Source organism: Electrophorus electricus, chromosome 2, assembly GCF_041902795.1.
Source record: "Electrophorus electricus isolate QZ-2024a chromosome 2, ASM4190279v1, whole genome shotgun sequence".
Classification (NCBI taxonomy): domain Eukaryota; kingdom Metazoa; phylum Chordata; class Actinopteri; order Gymnotiformes; family Gymnotidae; genus Electrophorus; species Electrophorus electricus.
Window position 1 is genome coordinate 14,747,059 of NC_137498.1, and position 15,111 is coordinate 14,762,169.

Below are 15,111 nucleotides of genomic sequence, written 5' to 3' on the forward strand. Positions count from 1 at the left end.
GGTGAAACGGACACTTTTTTCACAAACAGAGAAGCCATGAGTATTTTTAGAACATAATCACCGGCTCCTTCTTTCATTAGACAAAACTCATCTTTACTCCTCACCATTTTAATTTTCAGATCAACGCCGTTCAGTAAAAGTTTATCCTGAAAAAATATGTCAGAATGAATGTGTCCGATAAATTCAAAGGTTTTACTTTCGGCGCTGAAAGCGTCTCTGATCCTGAGTCCAAGGTTATGCCCCGTCGGGTCCGTAGCCTCCATATGTCCTTCTGTGTCTCTGTAAAACAACCCGGCAGAAAATTGTGTTTCCAGGGTGTCCCTACTATAATTCAAAAGACATTCAATAACGGCTCTGCAGGGGTACGTGTTACTCGCTTGGCTGATGAAACGGTCACCCAACATAACATCCACTTGTGAAAACAGAGACGCTATAGGATAGTTTACCACGCCGACCTTAGCATCGTTAGCAATGTTACTCCCGTCGAGGTTTGTGATTTTACATCTTAGATGCAAAACGGTGTTATTCAACTCCAGATAATCATCACCATTGCCTGCCACATAAAATTCGATCGGAGAATTGTCGGAAATGGCTGAAAGCAGTGGGATTTCTACGTATTTGTACTTTTTGATACTTGTTTGGGTGTAAGGTAATGTGAAAATGTCTAGCTCCTTCAGCGAGTACCGTGTGTGGGTATTGTACCTCGGTGAGTGCGACCTCCCATCCCCCCACCAACTCTATAGGCTTCAGAAATTTGGTTGTGTAGCACGAAATCTTATTATCGGGGTAAATGTCTTTGGAGGCGTTGCTCAGTAGAGTCACGTAGAATCCGCTCTCTTCCATGGTAATTGGATTATAATTTCATTTTTGATTTAGCACCCCACCTTTTAACCTTTCACAATGTTAAGGACGTCCTCGGCCGGAATCCAGGAGTTAAATTTATTGGGCCACCGAACCCACCTGATCAAGCACATCTTTTATCGGTTCCTAGTTTTTTCAGATATATTTTTTTCTATTTTAAAGGCTTTATCTTTTCCCACTAAAATATTTTGCAGCTCCTGTTCATAAAAGGTCCCATCTACATTTTCCCCATCGAAATTCCGTAATTTGATATGGGAGGGTCTTTCCTTAGACATTCAAAAACGGTAAAATATTCAAATATTCATCCGTAAAGTTCTGCTCGTACCCTTTCTCACAATGTCTTTTTAATCGTGAAATTCTGACGGTATCGCCGACTCTAAACTTTAATCGTTTTGTCCCGTCCCGGTAGCAAAGTGATTGACGTTATGTTTTTTCATTAATGTTTTGAAGCTTTTATTAAAAATTATTTCCCTTCATCAGGCTGAAGTTTTTTAAGAACTCTGCCTTCTTTTAGAATCGATACAAAGGCTTTGGTAACCTCGGCACCTGTTTTGTTTTTCATAACGCTTACCCAAGCATACTTGGAAAGTTAGCACGTTAGCCTAACTTTCATGTTCTCGTTATGTTGGTCATGTCCAGCAAATCGGCCTGCCATTGTTCATCTATGTTTTTTACAATGACTCTGTTTCTTTTAAATTTTATACAGATTGGTTTATGTAGTGTGTATGCATCCTGAGCTGCTAACCAGTTTTTTTTATTTCCTTATCACCAACCCGTTTACCGCTTTCATCCACCACGGACCTTTGCAGACTCTCAACCCCTCCATAGGATCCCGAGTTTGAAGGAGTGTAGTAAATATTTTTCAGCATGTAAAGCAAACATGATAACCACTACACTACAGAAACCATACAGCAATGGGACTTCTGGATCCATCCAGCATTTCCTCCTTTTTGGTGCCTGAAAGGCATAGTTTAAAAACTGGCTTGAATGTCTTCTCCCCATTAGGATGCAAAATTCAGTCCCACCAACCAACATTTTCTTGTTTCATTGCCTTTGAGGGACAGAATGTTACTCTCTAGGAATAATATGATGAGCTTTACCTGATCACTGTAGGCTGTTACATCAGCATGGAAAGCAGTCCCTAGTGCACAAATTCTGCATCATTAAAATTTCTTTGCATGGATTTTAATTGTCAGGAGACTAGAAGGAATTTACTTTTAGTAATTAGCTAAGTAGCATAACATCTCTGTTAGGAGATAAAATACAGATGCACTCGTGGAGTTTCTGTTTTGTTAAATCTTATTTGAAATACATGAATTAGCACACCAATCATGCTACAATGAGTTTCACATCATCCCTGTGACAATTGAAATCAGCCTTAAACACAGCTCCTAAAGCACAGTCCTTGCATCACCTGAGGGCAAGTCTGCTGCATATATTGACTTTCTCGGTTTGCAAATGGAGACAGTGATGTTATGTCCGCCTGTATGTCTGCATTCTGTGTTCCAGGTTTTGCCTCTGCCTCTCTCCTAATCCACACCAGGTTTTCCGGTGAGCAGAGGACAGCATAAAAGGAAGAGGAAGAGACAAAATGCTTGGATTAGGGCTCATTGGAGAAGAGTTTCCTCCTCCTCCTGCTCCTCCTCCTGCTCCTGCTCCTCCTCCTCCTCCTCCTCCTGCTCCTCCTCCTGCTCCTGCTCCTGCTCCTGACTTGTTGCTACATTTTGAGCTTGTGTTTGCTAGACTTTAAGTGTATGACTGGATTTGCCCCTTGTTTGATGGCTTGTTAGTATATGTTTCTTGTGTCTTATATATATATTGTCCCGTATATAGTTACACACTGGTGGTAGGGAGTGGCTGCCCTTTTGTTTGGGTGTGGGTTTATCTTTGTTTCACACAGTGTAGTCATTGTAAGTTTCATTTGTTAGCTTAGTCAGTTGCTGTTTTGTTTCTAGTGTGGTTTTGTTGTGTTGGCCTTGGTCACTCCTGATGCAATTGCACCAGTTTCTTGTCTTTAAACACCTAAAGCTTGTAACTTCACTAGATCTTTGCTGTCAGCTTTGTCTGGTTATTCATCCTGTTACTTATTTCTACTGTTGTAATACTCAACCCTGTGTTACAGCCTCCCAGCCTAGACAGGGTCGTAACATAATTGGGTCCTTTGTTCCTTTTTTTCTTTGCCCTTTGTGTGTTTTGGTGGGTTTTCTGTGCTGGTTGGTGGTGTTCTTTTGTTGGTGGGGTGACTGTGTGGTTGTGTGTAGTTTGGGTTTTGCCATAGTGTGTTGGGAGCACTTGTGTTAGGATTGTGAGTTTTGATTAGTCTGGTTTTACTCTTTGTCCTACCCTGGAGCAGTTTGATCTGTGTAGAAAGGCAGACCTGTTACTACTAACAAATTTCTTTGATGTTGTGGTGACCTGTTCAGCCACAAAATGGGAAATCAAAGAAGTCTTAGAGGCTGTGGTGGAAATTCAATGAAACGGGGAGTCAGATGTGGATAATAAGTAAAAAGGTTTTAATAGAAAAGAAAGATTCCACAGAGTGTGGGGCTCACTACCAAGAGAAGCCCCGAGTCATACAGAGCATTGCTTGATATACAATTCTAACTGTATGCCTTGACCAATCACAGAAGCGTTGCTTATCTCTTTCAGGCCGGCTGGTAAGAATCTTGCTTGACTGTCATCCCTTAATTGCAGGCAATAAAGCGATTGCAGGCAATAAAGCGATTGCAGGCAATAAAACGAGAGACATCTTCCTGCTTATCTAATCTACGGTCTCACTCCCTTAAAGTTCTTTGCTTACATAAACATTTTTCCTAGGGAACAGGATAGTGCTGAATGTATGTGAATCACTGAAGCACATAGTATTTCCTTTACAGAGGCCTGCTTAGTACAAGACGGAGTTTTGCCAGAACGAGGTGGTCCTGTTGGTGTTGTGGTGAACCTGACACAGGGCATGTCAGTGGTGGAAACAAGAGGCGACTTTGTGGTCAACTCACGCATAGAGCCTCAGGTCATCCAGTTTCTTGGTGGTGACCAGATGCTGGAAATCAAGAGGCAGGAACATGAGACAGAGTTACTGAGGGTGCAGGCCTTACAGCTTGAGGTAGAAAAGGCAGATAAGGAGGCTGCGATCCGGAGGCAGAGCATGGGTCCGGAGGGTCCTATTCCTCGGATGGCTCGGCTAACGGCAGTACCCAGGTACCAAAATCACGCCTGCCAAGATCACTCACTACTCCTGTATTCACTACACAGGTGGCACATGGATTTAACATCAGCCGGCAGAAGTTTAGTACAAGCATTTCGGGATGGAGGTAGATGCATATTTTTCTGTGTTTTAATGTATTGCCACAGCATTAATTTGGCCTAAGGATCTTTGGCCACTCATGCTCCAGTGCAAGTTAGTAGGAAAAGTGCAAGAGTGCTCATTAACTTTAGAGCAGAGCTTTAACTGCGATTTTACTGTATGCTTGAGTTAGTGCCAGAAGCCTATAGGCAGAATTTTCGGTGTTTGAGAAAATCCCCCAACCAGACACATAGAGTTTGCAAGAGAGAAACCTTTTTATTTGAGAAGTGGTGTAGTGCAAGTAGTGTGAAAAACATTCGACCAGCTAAAAGAGCTGATGTTACTTGAGTTTAAAAATTGTCTCCCAGAAACAGTTGTTTACTTGAATGAACAGAAAGCAGTACCTTCTGCTGCTACTATGGCAGATGAATGTTCTAACTCACAAAATTAACACATATAGTGTTAACGATGTGTTTGTGCAGGGTGTAGAACTAAATATTATGAGGCTCCCTGTACATAATCTGTACCTATGCTCAAGTGCTCAAGTGTCAGGGCCAGCTAAAGTGGCGGTACAATCTGAACTGCCCGTCCGTGGTGTATCATTCATTTTAGGTAATGACATGACCACTGATATGGTGTTCCCTGTGCCTGAGGTAATAGAGAATCCTGTAGAGCTAAGTGAGTCTACACAAGAGGCATTAGGCACATTTCCTAATTGTGTTTTGACCTGTGATCAGGCACGGAAACTTGGTGATGTGCTTCCCCTGAAAGGAACATTCATGTGTGATGTGCCAGTAGGTGATGATGCACCTGTGTTTGCAGCACCTAAAGAAAAGGTTGTGCCCATTGTTCCTGATCCTGAGATGCCCGATCTCATGTCACAAAAGGAGCTGGCTGTGACTCAGAGAGAAGAAAGCACCCTTTTACATTGCTTCACCCTCATAGATAAACAAGGAGAAAAAGCTACAGGATATACCAGTGAGTATTACCTTGAAAACGAAGTGTTAATGCGGAAGTGGTTTTCGACTCACCCTAGTGAAGAGTGGAACACAGTGACGCAAATAGTGGTACCAGCTAAATACCGTGCCCATATTTTGTTTTTAGCACATGATCACCCATTGTCAGGTCATCTGGGTGTGCAAAAGACCACACAGCGGATTTTGAGACATTTCTTTTGACCATCAATCCGAAAAGATGCAGTGAATTACTGTCCGTCTTGTAATACATGCCAGCTTGTTGGGAAACCAAACCAGGTTATTCCCTCTGCACCTTTGGTTCCAATTCCTGTGGTGGGTGAACCCTTTGAATGAGTTCTCATAGATTGGGTAGGTCCCCTGCCACAGACATGGGCAGGACATCGTTACTTGTTGACGTTAATGTGCACCACCACTACGTACTCAGAAGCGATTCCCCCTTCGTTCACATAAATCTAAAGCATTGATTTAAGTTCTGTACTACCTTTTGGCCTACCTAAATGTATCCAATCTGACAGAGGGACTAATTTCACCTCAAACCTATTTGCCCAAGTAAAATGTGAGTTAAATATCTAACACCACTTCTCCAGTGCATATCACCCCGACTCTCAGGGTGCATTGGAAAGGTTCCATCAGACTTTCAAAAATATGTTGAGGTCTTACTGTGCTGAGTATGATAACGATTGGGAGGAAGGTGTTCCTCTGCTCATTTTTCCTATCTGTGACAATTTGAGTCTTTGGGGTTCTGCCCTAATGCATTACTTTTTGGACGCACAGTGTGTGGTCCATTTGAAGGTTTTATATGACCAATGGTTGTCATCCAGTCCCCGAAATGGTGTCCCCCTTTGTGATTTATGTCAAATGACATAATTGATTGCACTTTGTTCGACAACTGGCCAAACGCAATCTTAATGATTCTCAGGCACCCAAAGTGGAGAGCACCCCAGCTTGTGAGTAACATCAAAGCACCACATCAATAATAAGAGTTTACATACATCCACTCCATAAACACAGTTTAAAAATTCTACTTTTGTTTCAGATATAAAGGCTCAGAATGCAAGAAATGGAAGAGAGTATGCCTCTTCAGACAAGCATGGCAGGGTATAAAAAGCACCTTGTCCTGTGCCAAACGCTCCAACAAAATTAGCCCTACTCTTTAACTTTTTCCAGCTCTTTTTACCAATTTATTTTGTATTTCTTTTTGCCTTTATTTTCCCCAACCTGTCTTTTCATTTTCTGAAATAATATCTTTTGACTTTTTGATTTACTCCCTTAAATAATCCTTACTATATGCAAAGACTTTGTCTGTTTGCATTCTGTACTAGAGTGCTCTTCTGTTAGTCTTTAGCAGAGGAGGATAACATTTAATTGGAAAGACGTAGCTCCAGTTAATAAGCAGGAGGCAGTAGAGCCACTTTATCCGACTTACTAAGTACCCTCAGTTCCTCATCGGTAACAGACTAACATTTCAGGTGTAGCCTTAACTTATTCTGCTTGTAAAGATGCTCGTCTTTTAAGAGTTTTGAACAGTTAAAATAAGATTAGAACACTGGTGAATAACAAAAAAAATAAATATTCTCTTTGTCTTTATACAAATACACTATGAAGTCTAATTAGACAAAATCATCTGTGATCCCACTTTCAAAGACATGGTTAGTTGGTAACAATACATTCCAAAGATAAAGAACAAAGATTTTAATCATATGTTTCATTCGTTAAGACTAGCCACGTTCTGGTTCTAATTCGCCCAAATAAATCTAGAATGGTTTAACTCACTTTAATAACATTTTTAGATTAAAATATAAATGGACTGTTTCATGTCACTCAACATTAAAAGAGAATTTCACACTCACCTTCATTGAGTACAGTGAAAACACAAACTGAGAAACATTGTCACTGTGAAAACACTACTGACCTCCCAGCACACACTAACAATTCTACACCCTGAACACCATTACTACTGTGAACACACACTGACTCCAGAAGTCTCACAGCATTACTTCAGTCCACCAGACCCTAATGTCCACCCAGCAGAGAGGAACTGAGAACAAATGAGGTTGGCCAGAGCTCTTCTGTTCTTTAATGTTGTCATCAGCAGTTTTTTTTATTAGTCTCACAAAACCAAACACAGTGCCACGTGTGTCCTGAGAAGACTTGCTGTTACTCTGTTATAACTTCACAGCGCAAACACCCACCCTAACCCAGCTGCTGTCCCTGTGAAATGCACATGCATGGTGTGGCCACAGGGTGGAGCTGTTTCCTGCACAAACCTGTTTCCTACTCTCACTGTGTTTTCTCCGTTTAGATTGACAGGCTAAAAAGCACACACAGGTTTTCGCTGGTAGTCCATAAGCATGCTTTGCTAGGGGTTCACACATTTTTCCCAAATTTCCAATATTTTGACAAATATTGTCATTTGCAGAACATAACATCTGGTCAAAATAACAAAAATGATGCAATGTTTACAGACCTCAAAAATGCAAGGAAAACAAGTTTACATTAAATTTTAAACAACACTAATAAAAATAATAATTCCAAAATCAATATTTAGTGGAATAACCCTGATTTTCAACCACAGCTTTCATGTGTGTTGGTTTGTTCTACTATTCTCTCATTGCTCATTAAATTAGATTAAATAAGAGGTGATGACCCAGTCAGAACCTCATTAATTATATATGAACGTGTGTGTGTGTGACCAAAAACATTTTTTGCAAAGTCACCTTTTGTGAATAAAACAAAGTGGAGAGAAAATTAAATCTCACAAGCATTCTCAGTAAGAAACACTGACAGCTCTTCACTGAGACCCACTACCACTGACTACAGAATAGTCTGTGCACAACTTCACTGGAAACACCCACAGTGTCGCCCCATTACAGAGGAGACAAGTTCACATCAGCTTGGTCAGAGCTCTTCTATATTTAACATTTATCAGCAACTGTTTTGACATGTGCAAAACCACAGCCAGTGCCATGCTTTAGATCCTGACAAGAAGACCCCTTATATCGGAACTGACCAAACTCATCCCACCAGTGATAACGTCTCTCTCAGTGAACCACTACTGTTAATATAAGCCATTCCCTCATCCATCAGTATTAACTCAAACATACATCATGCCTGTTCTTATACAACATTATAGAGTGAGTGTGGATTTGCCATTGAAAACACCATGTAGCCTTCACCTAACTTTAGTGCATGTTTACAGCAGCAGGCCTCAGACCTTTGTTGCTCACTGTGTGAAACCATGACAACTAAAGCCACAACAAACACCCAGACCACAAATGGCACCTCTCTCTTCTATCAGCCTTACAAGCTACCGTCTGTCCCTAATGTATTTTTAAACTTCTTTTTAAAGGTTGATGATGTAAACCCACTATGTTTTTAAAAGGTATTGGACATGAAACACAAGAGGACTCAATGCATTTTCATATGAGACTTTATTTATAATTACTTATTTAGTTACTTGAAAATTTGAAATTAAGCTTATCAAAGCAACAAAGACAATACAAGAGAAGAATATGTAAAATTAAATTTTGGAGTATATTTGGAGTGTGTCTGCTGCTCTCTCCCCCTGTAGAGTGTGTTCTCTGTCTTATTAGAGGAGATGAGATGTGTGATCACCTGTCTGCTGTTCTCTCGTCCTGTAGAGTGTGTTCTCTGTTTTATTAGAGGAGATGAGATGTGTGATCACCTGTGTCTGCTGTTCTCTCGTCCTGTAGAGTGTGTTCTCTGTCTTATTAGAGGAGATGAGATGTGTGATCACCTGTCTGCTGTTCTCTCGTCCTGTAGAGTGTGTTCTCTGTTTTATTAGAGGAGATGAGATGTGTGATCACCTGTGTCTGCTGTTCTCTCGTCCTGTAGAGTGTGTTCTCTGTCTTATTAGAGGAGATGAGATGTGTGATCACCTGTCTGCTGTTCTCTCGTCCTGTAGAGTGTGTTCTCTGTCTTATTAGAGGAGATGAGATGTGTGATCACCTGTGTCTGCTGTTCTCTCCTCCCTCTGCTTGTCCAGCTCTGCTCCCCTTCTGTCTTCGTTTATAAACTTCAGAATGAAACCAGACAGAGTGAGACACACAGATCATGGCTTGTGTGTGTATTTGTACATATGTGTATATTTGTGTTAATGACCATGTGTGTTTACCTCTGTATCTCCACTAAATGACTCCTCTTCGCTCACTTCGAGGCTACATCTAGCAGCGCTAATGCAATCCGCGCTAACGTTAACAGCGCTAATGCTAGCATCGCCAATACTAACAGCGCTAGTGCTAATGGTACTATCGGCGCAGCCAACGGTGCATGCGCAGAGCCCACCATAGAACAGCGCCCTCTCATCATCACGGAGAGTGACGTGAGGAGAGTGTTTAAAAGGGTGAATACCAGGAAGGTGGAGGGACCAGACGGTATCTGCGGGAGGGTCCTCAAAGCCTGCGCAGATCAGCTAGCCCCGGTATTCACAGACATCTTCAATCTCTCCCTGACGCTCGGTATCGTCCCGTCCAGCTTCAAGCGATCCACCATCGTCCCCGTCCCGAAGAAACCTCGACCCTCCGACCTCAATGACTACCGCCCTGTTGCCCTTACATCAGTCGTGATGAAGTGCTTTGAAAAGCTAGTCAGAGACTTCATCACATCTTCACTGCCAGCCTCCATGGACCCACTGCAGTTTGCATACTTCCACAACTGCTCCACTGATGATGCAATTGCACATCTACTCCACACCACACTGACCCACCTGGACGAAGGGAGAGGAAATAATGTTAAAATGCTGTTTGTCGACTACAGTTCAGCATTTAACACTATCATCCCCTCCCTACTTACTACTAAGTTGGAGGATCTAGGACTGCATACATCCCTGTGTGACTGGATCTCCAACTTCCTAACAGACAGACCACAATCGGTACGAGTGGGCAACTGTGCCTCATCCACCCTCACACTCAGCACTGGCACTCCTCAGGGTTGTGTCCTAAGCCCCCTGCTCTACTCACTGTACACCTACGACTGCACAGCCACTTCCAGCTCCACCATCATTGTCAAGTTTGCTGACAACACCATTGTCATGGGCCTGATCTCAGACAACGATGAGAGGGCCTACCTGGAGGAGATTAAACACCTGGAAAATTCGTGCCAGGAAAATAATCTCCTCCTAAATGTAAGTAAGACAAAGGAGCTGATCGTGGATTGCAGCAAGAAGCAGGAGTGGCACTACCAACCTGTGAGGATCAGTGGAACCACGGTGGAGAGAGTTTCAGGTACCTTGGTGTTCACATCTCGCAGGACCTGTCCTGGTCCCGCCATACCAACTCACTGGCAAAGAAGGCTCGTTAGCGTGTTTACCACCTCAGATGCCTAAGAGACTTCAGACTGCCCTCCAAGGTACTGCCGAACTTCTACACCTGCACTATCGAGAGCATCCTCACGGGGAACATCACAGTCTGGTTTGGGAATAGCACCAAGCAGGACAGACAAGCACTCCAAAGGGTAGTGCGTTCAGCAGAGCGCATCACTCACACGGAACTTACTGACCTGCAGACCATCTACTACAAGCGGTGCCAGACCAAGGCCAGGAGGATTGTGAAGGACCCCACCCATCCCAACAATAGGCTCTTCTCTCTGTTGAGGTCAGGGAGGCACTTTCGCTCCCCGAAGACCAAGACAGAGAGACTGAAGAGGAGCTTCTTCCCACAGGCCATTCGGGCCCTGAATCAGGGAAACTGATAAACTGTAGGGACCACCACCACCATGTAGCATAACTGTATATATATAGATATTTTATTACCACCATGTAACATAAAAACTGTAAATATGCCATTTTACAAAATGGATCTGTACATTCTGTACATTGTGTACATATATATATATACACAACCATATACATTGTACATTGTGTATATAATCATAATATACATATATTGTACATACATTGTTAATATATTTTTGTAGATATATAGAATATATATTTCTCTATGCACCCGTTTTCTTTTTCCTCAGTTTGGACAGAGCACTCTCAACCATTTCACTGCGAGTTATACTGTGTATGACTACGTATGTGACAAATAAATTGAACTTGAACTCTGTATCCTAACAGTAGCAGCAGAACTGGAATGGTGATGTAAGTCATGGTTGAGTGAGTGGACACTTCTGAGTATAATCAAACCAATAAGGGGGGTTTACATGTTTACATATTTGTGTGTTTTTGTATTGCTTTGAATCTGTGTAGGTAAAGACATTATTTAATTACAATAACAATACACACATCAGTGGGTATAGGATAGTAATACAAGATAGAAATACAACTCAGTTGTGTCTCTACGTGTTTGCATAAGAGAGAGAAAGAATGAGAGAGAGAGAGAGAGGACTGCATCCTGTTTCTGATGGTGCACGTACAATGCACTCTGTGTGTGTGTGTGTGTGTGTGTGTGTGTGTGTGTGTTTTAGCACATGTGTTTTATGATGTTAATAAGAAAACATAAGAGTATTCTTACCTTCAGCAGGGGCCCCTGTGCTGTCCTCACTGTGTCTGCCAGCAGGCCTTTGAGAGGATGTGGTTACTGGTCTTGTCTGGCCAGTGATCACTGGAGTAGATTTTGTAGTTTTAAGTGGAACCTCTGGAAGGAGAGAAGATTTCATACCTGGGATGAGAGTTACGTGATCAGAGTCCTGCATTTCTTACTACAGGATAATCTTTGGTTTGGTTTGGTTGGTTTGGTTTGATTCATGCTGTAATGCTCACTGTCTTTAAAGATTGGGTACTGTTCACATAAACTCAGCATACATTTCCTGCATGACTTTGCAACAAAACCACGCAGCAATCTCACTGTGTGAAGTATTCTATCAGGAAATGTCCCTCAATTCAGTTAGAATATGCTACACACAACATCTGATGAGTAAAAAACAGGAAATACGGGCAGTGGTAGCTCTGTGGTTAAGGGCTTGCCTTGTAATTGGAAGATTGTGGTTTCAAGCCCCAACACTGCCAAGTTACCACTGCTGGGCCCCTGAGCCATGCCCTTAACCCTCAATTGCTCTAGTTGTACTCAGTCATAATTGTAAGTTGCTTTGGATAAAAGTGTCAGGTAAATATAATATTAACATATTCTTAAATGGTTCTTAAATGGAGAGAGAGAGAGAGAGATCTAGTTAAAATCTCAGTACAGCTCAAAACTGCTTGTGGACTAATGAAAACTGTAGTTAATTTACCTGTAATATCTACACATCTAATGAGAACCATGACCTCTTACCTTTATCTGGGGTCTCTGTGCTGTGTGTTCCAGTAAGCCTTTGATATGATGCTGTGGTTGAAGGTAGTGGTCTAGTCTGGACTTAGACTGGCTACGGGGGGGAATTGAGTAACATCTCTGTTAAACTCAAAGCTACATGTGGACGAAATTAAAACTGCCAAAGTCTCTTATACCTGTAATATCAAGTAGCACTCTCCTGATGGGCTTACTGTTGATGGAACACACATACACTCCTTTATCCTCCTCAGTCAGCTGTGATATGAGTAGAAAGACATTTCCTGGAGAATCACTGAGCTGCTGAACTCTGCCTGTGTAATGCTGAGTCTGGTCAGTGGGGTAGATTTCTTTGTCTCTGAAGGTCCATTTAAGAGTGTGTGCTTTGGTCTGTAGTCCAGTCCTGGAGCAGGGCAGTAGTACACACCCTCCCACATGACCCTGTAGATTCGTCTGTCCAGCTGTGGACGTGCAGTCAGTGGAACACACAGGAACCAAAGCAGATCATTATAGATGCATAGTTCAAATAAACTGTCATGTAATCATAACAATCATGTGATTAAGAAGTACAACTCCATGGTGATCTTTAGAATGTTAATAGTGTTGACCTACAAGGAGATGGCAAAGATATTTGTCATGTATATTTAAAAAAAAGCAACATACAGGTTAGTGTAAAATGAGTTTTGTTAAGTCAGTAGAAATAGAGATGTGATGCCTTTTACCTGTAACAGTGAGTTGCATGTCTGTGTATTCACTCCTATTAATAAAACACCTGAAGTCTCCCTCATCCTCTTCAATCAGGTGTGATATGAGTAGAGACATTTTCTGGAGAGTGAGCAATACCTAGCTGAACTCTGTTTCTGTACTGTTCACTCTCACTGGAGATCTCAGTATAACTGGAGTTTTGGCATTTATACCAGGTGAAACTCTCAGGTCTGCTGTGTGTTTCAGTGCAGGAACAGGGCAGCTGTACTGAGTCTCCTACATGTGCTCAGATATGTAATGTTCTTCTACTTTTTACCAGAGTGCAGCCTGCAGAAACACATAACAGTAAATTAAGATAATCAGGATAATCCTTTAGAAGCATTATTGTGTGTTTAAAATGAAGTCACCAAATGCAGCAGTGACCAATGATTATTTGTGAAGCAAACAATGAATCAAATTCTGATGAGAGGCTCACTGACTCACACATAAATGTACAGTTCAATATAAATGTACAGATTTATGACACTCAGCATTAAGAGAAAATTTCACAGGTGAACCACAGTGAAGAATAGACACAAACTGAGAAACATTGTCACTATGGAAACACCACTGACAACTCTTCACCCAGAACCCCACTACCACTGTGGACTCACACTGACACTCAGTCTCTCAGCATTACTTCAGTCCACCAGACCCTAATGCCCCAGCAGAGAGGAACTGGGAACAAATGAACTTGGACAGAGCTCTCATGTTTCTTTTCAGAGTTCTTTTCATGTTCACATTACCAGCTTTACTGAGACATACAACAGCACACACAGTGCCATCATGTCCTTTGACTTGTGAGAACTCTGGTTGCTTCTTTCTTTGTGATGCATCCCACAACCCCACACTGACCATGATGCTGCATCTGTGAAACCATATAGGAGACACACATGCTCATTATAAAGCAAAGGGGGTGGAGTCTGATGTAGAGGTGGGAAACAAACAGTATTATCTTGTCACTCTATTCTCAAACTCCTATTTCTAAGTTTATAGTTTTAAAATGTAGTTTACAGACCTGCTTTTTGTTTGGTGATTTTTCAGTTTCTGCTTCACAATAATTTGTTGTGGACCATTGCTTATGTAGAAAGGTTCTTTAAGATTTTTTGTGAGTAATATGAAGTTCTGGATTTACTGAATGAGTCAAAAACAAACAACAAAAACCCACATTACTCACAATAAGAACCTACTTGAACTCTAATAAACTCTATTAATCAGCCTTTGAACATAGATATGGTTTGGGTAGTACATGAGCAGTCCCTTTTCTCAGTGAAGTACTGACATCTCCCCTCACAGTACACAATATTACCCAAATTATCAGTAACTATACCAGTCCTACTCATACTAAACCTGTTTTGTACTAAATTACAATCAAACTGGACCTGCCATTGAGAACACACTGGAGCCTAGTCCTAGTTTTAGTCTGTATTTAAAACATCATCCTTTATCCCAATTTCACACTAGGATAGACCCAGCAGTCAGAGTTGTGCTGTTTTGATTATTACACTACAGATTACAGAATAAATGTAGTATTTTGTATTATTTCTAGCTAGAAACCACTGATAAGCCTGTCATGGCATAAGGCAAGAAATACAAATGCAGAAGCTGAAAGCAATAGTACATTTGTGGTGTGTGTAGAGTTCACATCTCTAGTGGTGGAGTGATATTCTTACAGAGTGAGGACCAGTTTTTTGGCCAACAAACATGTTACTCCTGCAAACAAATTCCACATAAAATTTGAAACTGAACCACATTACTCAAGCTGAACATGTGCAGTTTAAATCCACCCTGATTTATGTTTCATGCACTGCATTGTGGATAAAAATAATGCTCTGAAATGAAATGCTCCTTTAAATATCTGTTCAAATGTTTTAAAGTCTCAGGTAGCCAGTTCTGTGGCTGCTGTAATTCCACATGCTGTTGTAACAGACACAGTTGTACTGCACCTTTAAGAGAGAGCTTTATGGTAATGTAGCTTGAGTAACGGAGAGAGAGAGAGAGTCTGTCTGAGTGGAGAACC